The sequence below is a fragment of the Suncus etruscus genome, chromosome X, assembly GCF_024139225.1.
Source record: "Suncus etruscus isolate mSunEtr1 chromosome X, mSunEtr1.pri.cur, whole genome shotgun sequence".
In the NCBI taxonomy this organism is placed as follows: Eukaryota; Metazoa; Chordata; class Mammalia; order Eulipotyphla; family Soricidae; genus Suncus; species Suncus etruscus.
Window position 1 is genome coordinate 121,234,283 of NC_064868.1, and position 10,726 is coordinate 121,245,008.

Here is a 10,726-nt window from a genome sequence, read left to right on the forward strand (position 1 = left end):
CAAAAGTACATAAACCAGAAAGAATGTAGGTAAAGCCAATAATAATAATTTGTAGGTAATTCTTCTAAAAATCTATTGAATTTCTCAATGATGTCTGGAGTGTAAAAGTGAGAAGGAACATAATTTTCCAGGATGAGACCATTTTGCATTCTTTGTTTTTATGACAAAGAGAGAGCAACTATAATACTGCTGATGATTTGGAAATAGCATACCATACTTTTGATTTAAGGATTATAATGGGTATCTAGAATTAACTTATGTAACTGGAACTTCAATACTCTAAGTATAAAAGTTGTTGACTGGTATAAAGCACCACAGAAAATCTTAAAAAGTGGAATAAAGATTTTATACAGTTTATTTGCCAGAAAAGGCAGATACAATGGCTCTTGCAATATCCACTCACACTGTAAGGTATTCAGTCAATTTTTGGCAAAAGAATCATATACTTGTTTACTTTAAGCCCATCTATAAAAGTTGGTGTGATGCCATATGTAATATGGTGCATTTTCTATAGGTTTGGTCAGCAACATGATTCTGTTTTGTCTTGTCATAGCGGGACCTTAGTTTAGATATCTGTATGAGTGAACCTGTTTGATTGCTAATATTTGTTATCACAGTTCATAGATAAGACTGAAAAAGTGGTGGTTTGCTTCACCAGTCTATTCTATATTATTTCAAGTGGTAAGGAGATTTTGGTAACATTGGCAATAGCCAATGTATTAGTAAAAACACAGCAAGGACATTTTTTTTTGGTTTTTGGGCCACACCCGGTGACACTCAGGGGTTACTCCTGGCTATGCACTCAGAAATTGCTCTTGGCTTGGGGGACCATATGGAATGCTGGGAGAATCGAACCTCTGTCAGTCCTAGGCTAGTGTAGAGAAGTCAAATGCCTTACTGCTTGCACCACTGCTTCGGCCCCATGGACAATTATTGATTAGAATTTTTATATTGTCTTTAATCTACTAATTAAAATAATAATAATATCCACCTTTTTGTACAAATAACACACAAAGACTGAACAAAAATACAAATTTAATGAAATAAAAATACAAATGAAGCTGTAATTCCATTAGTAATTCATAACTAAAAATTAGAACATCAGTGAATCAAGGACATATATTTTATTTATTTTGGGTGTGTCATACCCAGTAGTGCTCAGAGATTACTTCTTACTCTTTGCTCAGGAACTACTCTTGGGGAATGTCAGGGGATCATATGTGGTTCTGGAAATCAAGTTCAGCCCAGTATAAGCCATGTGCTTTATCCTTTGTACTACCATTCCAGCCCCCAAATGAAGGACACTATTGAGTGAACAGTATTACTCTATGAAGGTAATAGATTGAGCACAATGATTTTTTTTTGTTTTTTTGGGGGGCCACACCCATTTGATGCTCAGGGGTTACTCCTGACTAAGTGCTCAGAAATTGCCCCTGGCTTGGGGGGTTCATATGGGACGCTGGGGGATCGAACTGTAGTCCTTCCTTGGCTACTGCTTGCAAGGCAGACACCTTACCTCTAGAGCCACCTAACCGGCCCCAGAGCACAATGATTTTTTAATAGTTCAAACTTCCTTGTTTAAATATAAACCTACTAGAAAAACAAAACATTTTTCCTTCCCTATCTGGATTATTTTCTGGGTGATGAAAAAGTAAATTAATATATAATATACTATTAATAGAAAACACAAACTTAACTACATATATATTTACTAGATGTAGGTGTTAAAATTTATGGGAAAAATGAGCAGATAGGTATAGACTCCTAGAACAGAGATGCTAGCTCTTGTTAGTAAAACAAACTCAAAGCTTAGGCATAATTCTCAGTTGCAAAGGACACTCATCCTCTCATATATATGAGTCTCTAAGTTTTATTATTAGTATTGAAAAAAAGAAAGAAAAGAAAGCAAACCTCATTAAAATACATTTTGAGAACTAATCTACTTAATTAAAGTGTCCACATATCTGACAGCACCCTCTAGCAAACAGAGTATCTCTACAAAGTCAAACAAAATGCTGTTTTATAATTGAAAGAGGGTATGATAAGGTTGTCCAAAAAAGAAAAGACAAAACCATCTTTCCATGTAGTAGGATATAAAGTATCTTACAATATGAATTATTTCTCTAGTTCTATAAAATAACTTCAAATGGATTGCTTTTGAATTTCACTTTTTAGAGAAACTAAAACTAGAATTACATTAGATACTATGTCTTGGTAGGACTTGGAATGGAATAGAGAATTTGTTTTTTTCCCTTCCCTTTTTTGTTTTTGTTGCTGTGTGCGACATATTTGGTGTTGGAGCTCACACTCTTGGTTTCAGTGTACTGACTGTCACACACTTATCTGTGTTACTGAAGATTCCATTTGCAGAGCTGTCGGTTTGCACTCAACATTAATGAGCGGATGTTGATAGTTTGAACTGTAGGTTTTATATATTTTAAAAACATTTTTATTTCTAGGGGCCAGGACAGTGGCAAAGAGCTTTACGGTAAAGCGTTTGCCTTGCAGGCGCTAGCCTAGGATGGACTACGGTTCGATCCCCTGGCATCCCATATGTTCTCCCAAGCCAGGAGCAATTTCTGAGGGCATAGCCAGGAGTAATCAATGAGCGACACCGGGTGTGGCCAAAAAAACAAACAAAAAACCCCCAAAATTTATTTCTAAAATGTTTGGGTGTTAGGGCCTCAACGAACAATTTTCAGGGGTTACTCCTGACTCTCTACCTAAGAATTACTTCTGGAAAGCTCAGAAGACCATATGGAATACCAGGGATCAAATCCAGGTTGACCATGTGCCAGGCAAGCCACAGTACTATCTCTCTGATCCCTATGTTACTTTTATTTAACAATATGAAAATACCTATAATTTCTTTTTTGTTTGCTTGTTTAGTTTTGGGCCACACCCAGTGACACTCTTGGCTATGTGCTCAGAAATCGCTCCTAGCTTGGGCGACCATATGGCATGCCAGGTGATCAAACCGCTGTTCTACCTAGGCTAGAGCCAGCAAGCCTTACCGCTCCATGTCACTGCTCAGGCCCTGATAATACCTACAAATGTTTTAATCAAGCTGAGATTAAATCAAAATAACAAAATAGATAAATTTCAAAATAGTTAAATTTTAATTTATGGAGAACAAGAGGAACTAAAAGTGTAGAAACACAGGCACAGTTGGCTAGGTGATGGTCTTTAATATACCTGCTTTTTGTTCACTACTTAATAATGAGTGCACTTTTGCAAAGCTAATATTGTTCTGTTCTAAGTGCTTAATATCATATTTTGAAAAGAATATTCACTTCACAGCTAACGGGACAAAGTAAATGAAAAATGTGCCTGAGAACAGACTAAAGTGATTAATTAGGAGAGTCACAGGATCATGGTACTGATAAAGGACTTGCAAAATTTGGGGTACATTTCTGTGTTTAATGGATAAACTTTTCTACCTTGTCCTAAGCATTTGATTTATACTTGAATATATTTGATGATTAGAAGCTTTTCAATAAAAGAGAATTAAAATCAATCTTTGTTGAATAGATATCTACTTTCCACAATTTATTTCATTGACTTCTGCTCTTAGCACCAACATAAGATATTATTGTATTTGTTGATATTGTAATGATTTAACTGATGAAGCTGTTATATGTATTGAAATTATGCTACCTGAAAAGGAGTCAGGACAATTGACATAGAAAACTAAGTTATGAATTAAGAAGTACTTGTTTAGGGGCTGGAGGGATAGATACTACAGCAAATAGGGAGTTTACCTTGCACACAGCTCACCTGGATTCAATCTCTCACATTGAATACGGTCCCCTGAGCCCACCAGGAGTAATTTCTGTGTGCAGAGCCATGAGTAATCCCTGAACACTTATCTGTGTTTCTTAAAATAAAGAAATACATTTTTATAACTACTCTGATGGATGAATAGATATATAAAAATCAAAACATAAATTCTGGCTGTGCCAAGAGTCCCTGCCTGAATAGAAATTAACTATGCATCTGATTGCATAACTTTGAGTGGAGTAAAATACTTTGAAAGTAGTAAACTACTCTGATTGGCTCAGATTTAAACCAATCTGAAATACCCTTTGGGTTTAGCACTAAGGTCCTCAAGTTTTCTTCAGGTTTTGGCAAAAATCCCTAGGACTTCTTGCTTGGAGAAATGGCCCTTCTCTTTCTACAAAGGAATGCTACAAGACTGTTATAAGGAATCTATTATGCTCAGTGAGATAAGTCAGAGGGAGAAAGATAAATACAGAATAGTACCACTCATCATCTATGGGTTTTAAGAAAAATAAAAGACATTTTTGTAATAATTCTCAGAGACAATAGAGATGAGTGCTGGAAGGTCCAGCTCAGGATATGAAGCTCACCACAAAGAGCAGTGAGTGCAGTTAGAGAAATAACTACACTGATAACTAACATAACAATGTGAATGAATGCGGGAAGTAGAAAGCTTGTTTAAAATACAGACTGGGGGGGTAGGGAGTTCGCACTGGTGAAGGGAGGTGTTCTTTGTATGACTGAAACCCAACTACAATTATGTTTGTAAACAAATTGTATAAATAAAGACATTAATAAAGAAAAAAGTATGTTATAAGAACTCTCCAGATCTAAGCACCACCTACCTGCATTTCAGTCTCTCAGATTTTGTGTGGTTCTCATTACTCGATTGCAAATTGAAGTATATCTCTGTAATGTTGCCATGTATGCTCAATTGAATAAATCACATTGTTACTATTATGTATTATCATACATAATAATTATAATTGAAATATTTTCAACAACAATAGATTAGTAATTTTGAGATCTGAAAGTCATTTTACGGAAATATACATAGCCCTGCTTTCATATGATAAACATTTGAATAACTGAAGCTTGGTCCTTTTACTTTTTAAAGGAATAATGCAAAAGTTAAAAATTAAACTGCAATGTGCACATAGAATTTGGAACAGGCTCCTTTGTTGTTTTAAATAGCATGATTCACAATAAGATACTTTTTGTTTTGTTTTTAGGCTGCACCATGCTGTTCTGAGGGCTTATTCATGAGTTCATATTCAAGGATCTTTCACTGTGGGGCTCAGGGGACTGACTAATGAGGTGCTGGGGATCAAACCTGGGTCAGCTCTGTGCAAAGCAAGAATCTTACCTCCTGTACTATCTCTCTACACTTCACAATCACAATATAAACACTCTTCATTATTAGGCTACTTTAAGGTAGTCTAAATTCCTTTCCATCTACACCATGACACACAATACATTCATGACACTTGTCAAATAAAATCTTCCCATGTTTTGCATATTCCCTCAATGTTAAACCAAAAGGTTCATTATCCTACCCTAGACACCTTAATTCTTTGATCTTTCATGAACCATGCTTTAGGCGAAGTAGAATTTTTCGAGGGTCTTATTTGTCTGAAAAATAGTGATTAAAGCAGATTTTACTCTTTTTGGTTTCAGAAAACAGCTTATAGCCAAGAACCATTCTTCTTCAGATGGCTCAGAGAAGATCCCTACATTACTCTGGTGTACATTTGGCAATACCAGTTAGAGATTCATCAAATTGGTATTCCTTGCTTCATAAATATTTAGCACGTAACAGAGAACATGGCTCAAGGGCCTTGAGCATACGGTTTGCATGTGGGAGTACCAGGTTTGATACTTGGTGCTGCACATTAGGAGGAAACCCTTGCATAATGGGCTGGAAGTAGCTCCGCTGAACATAACTGGCTGTAGCCCAATAACAAACGAAAACAATCAGCTGAACTCTTGCTTGGCCCCTCTAATAGTTGGAACAAACTTTTTGATAGTTAAATGTTGATTAAGATTCATTCCTTCTCTTAGACCCCTGAAATTCGACCTATTCAACCTGGTCCAGGACAAAGCAACTCCTCATGAATGCTTCAGAGAAAACGGGCTATAATCAGGGTAAGAAGTATTTGATGTACCATTTAAGCACTCAAATATTCATCTCTACTATGCCACATCTATTTATTTGTAGCAGCTTTTACTCTTCTCTGATAATGAAAAAAACAGGGGGGGAATCACTTTGTAAAAATTGGCTTCAATTTTAAATTTAGGCACTGTGATTTACATACTGGTAACAGTAATATTTCAGGTATACAATCTTCCAACACCATACATATTACCAGGATGTCAGCATCCCTCTATCATTGTCTCACTGGGAGACTTCACTCATCCTTTAATACCACTTTATTTGCAAACTTGGTTCTGTAGGATAACTCTCAGGGTCTCTTACCATTGGCCATGTTACTTAACTCTTGAAATGTTTTGTAAATCTAATGGTACACGTGTTCTCTCCATTATGCTTTCCCCTTTTCCTTTGTTGCCAAAACTCTCCTCCAATCCCATCCAATGCTACTTTCCAATGTCTCTGCTCACTAAGTCAGAATGTGCTTTTATTTGACATTATACATGTCCTTCCTGAATCTCATCTCATTAATTTTAGCTCATCATATGGCCTAAGATGGGTTTTTGGATTCCTAATTTTCTTATCTAACATCTTAAATTTTATGACATTTTTAAATTTAATGTGTTCCTGCTGTATCTTCCTACAAATTGATGATAAAGTGGTTAAATAAGATTTTCAAAATCAGAGTTCTATCTATAGCAGGAGACTGCCCTTTAATGTCACATTGAACTGTTACTCAATGTCTTGGGATATGGTGACCAAACACCTCCATACCCTGTTACCCAGTTCACCTATTCATCCCACATTAACCATGAAGCACACTGATGTTTTCCTCAGGAAAAACGCCATTATTTTCTTAATAAAGTTATCTTGTTCAAAAAAATGAACTTTGCAAACTCATTCTCATTACAAGACAAATGAGCACTTCTCGTTACAAGAAAAAGTGAGCCATATTCCCTACAACAAAAACTTGCACCCTTATATGGCTTTTAGAGAGGTCTGTTGATGGACAAAGAATTAACTCCTTCTTCCTTCTGTTTGTGTAGGAAAGCAAGTCATATTTAGTTGTGTAGTTTACTGATTTGATATTTGTGGGAACTTTTTTCTAGCCTCTGGCCTCTAATTTAACTAATTCCTGTACAATTATTTTTTATCCTGCCAAGTACATTTTACTTAATAATTGGAGTAATCTGTTTTTTAAAAAAGCTTCACATAATGGTTGCATTTGACAATTTTGTAAAATGTTGACATAAATTCTGTGAAAATTGTACAGTGAAATGTGGTATGATGTTGGTAGTCTATTATGTCCTATGGAAAACTGTTCTCAAATCAGTTTATTGTTCTGAGTATAAATACATTAATTTAGCCAGATTAAGAGAAAAAGCCAACATTTAATAATAAAGCTATGAAAAATTATAAACTCTAAGATAAACAGGGGCAAACCATCTATGCATAGAGACATATAGATATCACTATATATCATGTGTTACAAAAGCTGGGATATGAAAGAGAAGAAATGACATTTTTTCTTGAGGGTCTCAGAAAGAAAGACATTTGCAATGATAAACCACATCTGGGATTATCTCACAGCCCTCATTCTTCTAGAGCATCCGAAGTGAATTAAATGATGTTTTTAATAATGTGAGACAAAGGACTATGACAAAGACAAGAGCTTTTTCTTAGTCTATAGTGTCTTCATGCACATATTCCAATAAAATAATTTCTTTTTTTAATTAATGCTAACACACTCCTCAAAGCATGCTATGGCTCTATTAATCTTAGTTTTCCCATATTTATGTGTTTAAAGACCTACTCTAGGCATATGATAAAAATGCATATACTCCCTAAAGGAAGAATGACCCCACAATAGTCTATTCAATTATTATATAATGTCCTTATATCCCTTGATCCAACAGTTTTAGTAATGTTTTTTGTTTCCTGGTCAGTCCTAACAATGTTTAGGGATTACTCCTCACTTGCACTCAGGAACTAATCCTGGCAGTACTCTAGGAACCATATGGGCTGCTGGTATCAAACTTGGACAAGCAACATGCAAAGCAAGTCTCTTACCCACTGTCCTAACTTTCCAGCTCCAATAACTTATTTTAAAATTCAAAATTTCCTATGACTATATAGGAACAAAAAATTTATCAAAGAACAATGAACTGAAATTTAAAATTATGTGTGCCAAATAATTCAGCAAATTTACAAACACCCTGGAATATCAATTTTGACTTTTACAAATTTCTAATAATTTAGCTTTTTTTCTCTCTCAGGGTAGAGAACTGATATTTTATTTTATTTTATTTTATTTTATTTTATTTCTTTTGTTTTGTTTTGTTTTGGGGCTACACCCAGTGGCTCTCAGGAGTTAGTCCTGGCTTGCACTCAGAAATTGCTCTTGGCTAGGGGGACCATATGGGATGCAGAGGATCGAACCTGTGTCCGTTCTGAGTCAGGGGCATGCAAGGCAAATGCCCTACTGTTGTGCTACTGCTCCGATCTCTAGATAACGTATTTATTATAAATATTTGCGTGTAACTTTTACGATAAATTTCAGAATGCATTTTTACCATACGTTTGTCTAGGGTTTTCTACTTTCTAACATTTGTCCTATAAGAGATTCTAGCAAGAATAAGTTGCATTTATTCTATTATTCTTATAGAGCAAGTATGGCTTGAGGTCTGTGCCATGATAGACTGTGTTGGTGTTTTGAGAACATGTTTTCTTTAAAACAAAGATATAATTTTGCCTAGGTTTTTCTGCCTCCATTTCATCCCCTTGATGTAGTATAATGAACTTCTGAAGGGGAATAAAGGTATCAAATATTCTGAGTAATATAAATATTTTTCTTATTAATTATTTATATATTATAACATACATATGATTACTTAAATATTATAAATTATCATACATATTATCAATCAAATAATACAAAGTTATCAATAAGTATATGATTATATTATTATTAATTACTCATATCAATTTAATATAAACAAAATTCTCACCAGATCTACATATGTTTAAACATATAAAATATATAAATAGGAGGATATGAAAAATGGATACAGAAGCCCATTTAAACACTAACATATGTAATCAGGATTCATTGGTAAGGATAGTGTGTTATATACCTTTATCTTTATGTGAAAACTCCTAAAACACTTAAACCAATAACATATCAGCTAAAATTTTTAACTAGTAAACACAGTGGATATGTTTCACCCATAAAAACAATTTACAAATATAGATCTTAAAGGCAAAATGGTGATATTTTCTTTTTTTTAAGGGGAGAGTGCACACACAGTTCCCCACTACCACAAATTATGCAGTCAAGCTTCCCACATTTGGGAAAATCGAAGGGGTCAGCACATCCGGATTGTGATGGATAAGCCTCACCTTGGGAAAATCAGCTTTGTGATCATGGTACGTTCCCTGCCAGGTAAGTATGGTGGTGAGATTTTCTTTAGGAACACAACCACTATTAAGATTTTTCTTGAAAGTCCAATTGTCTAAAGAGGGGGCAGTCATTTTATTTCATAATTCTAATCACATATACTCTGACTCTTGGAACTATAAACAGAAGCTCTTCTGAAATTAAATCCCTTAGAAAATAAACAAGAGAATTAAGCACGAGGTACCTTTATTATTAAGGAAGCAAGAGAAGTTTCATTGTTTGTTCCTCTATATTACAATTTATACTTACGAGAAAATCTGTCTAGACGCTGTAAGTCTGTCAGAATGCTATAATGTATTCTATGTATGTGAATATTATCATGAGTATAGACTATTAAATTCTGTCTTCTCTCCTTTTTTGTACAGTGGAATGTGTTGCTGGCAGGATATTTTATTATGCCATCAAGTTTTAATTGGGTTCTGTAATCTCATCTTATAAAAACATTGATAAAAACTTTTATTGTTTTGACTAGAATACACCTGAAGTTTATCAGATAATGGAACTAAAATAGTTTACTAATGTATTTAATGCCCTTTATTCAAGGAGGAACAAATCAAAGATTGGTGCAGCTCAATAACTCATAAGCAGCGCAATATGATTCCTATGAAGTATGGGAGCAAGAGAAAGTTGTATAGAATGTCACAATGTTAGAAGACACAAAACAGGAAGATGGCATAGACTTAGATCAGAGATTTCTCTACCAGGTAGCAGATCTGATTATCCAGTCAAGCAATTCAGCAACATTTTGTTGGAGAATTCTGAAAGGTATTAAGTGTTTTGGATGAATTTAGTTGAGATTTTTAATATGTGCTACCCCATTGGACCTACTTCCATGAGTGGATCTCAATATATTAATTAACTATAAATTTACCCATTATTTGAAATGTACTCTTTATGAGTATGGTTCTATATTCTTAGAGAGAAGGAAAATTACCACCCCAAAATATGTCTCTTGGCATAGGATTATTTTTAATTTGGATAATTTTAAAGAGATAGCAGACAAATGAAAAGTTCTGTAAATTAAGGTGAAATTATCCTTATAGTCTGTTTATGTATACATATGTATACATAAACATCTCAGACTATAAGGTTAATATATATATATATATGAGAAAGCTTCATTATAAGGTATTACTCCTCTCTTCTTTTATACCAAGACAAGGGAAATGACCAAATTTTCAGAAATGCCCATCAATTAAGAAGGTACCAATAAATCTGCATGTTTTTTGTGGTATCCTGGTAACTCTTCAACTAACTAAATCCCTAACTCCACACGTTTCTTTTCTCTTTAAGATGATATTTAGGTAAAATGCCTGACCCATTTTTAGAAACTTTTTTAG

General features: G+C 34.4%; 1 non-coding gene across 1 annotated transcript; it reads right to left on the reverse strand.

Annotated features, from left to right (window-relative positions):
• Positions 1-9,215: 9,215 nt before the first annotated feature.
• On the reverse strand, positions 9,216-9,379 carry LOC125999954 (U1 spliceosomal RNA). Its single transcript, XR_007492378.1, has one exon. It is a non-coding gene; the product is annotated as a U1 spliceosomal RNA (small nuclear RNA).
• Positions 9,380-10,726: the final 1,347 nt, after the last annotated feature.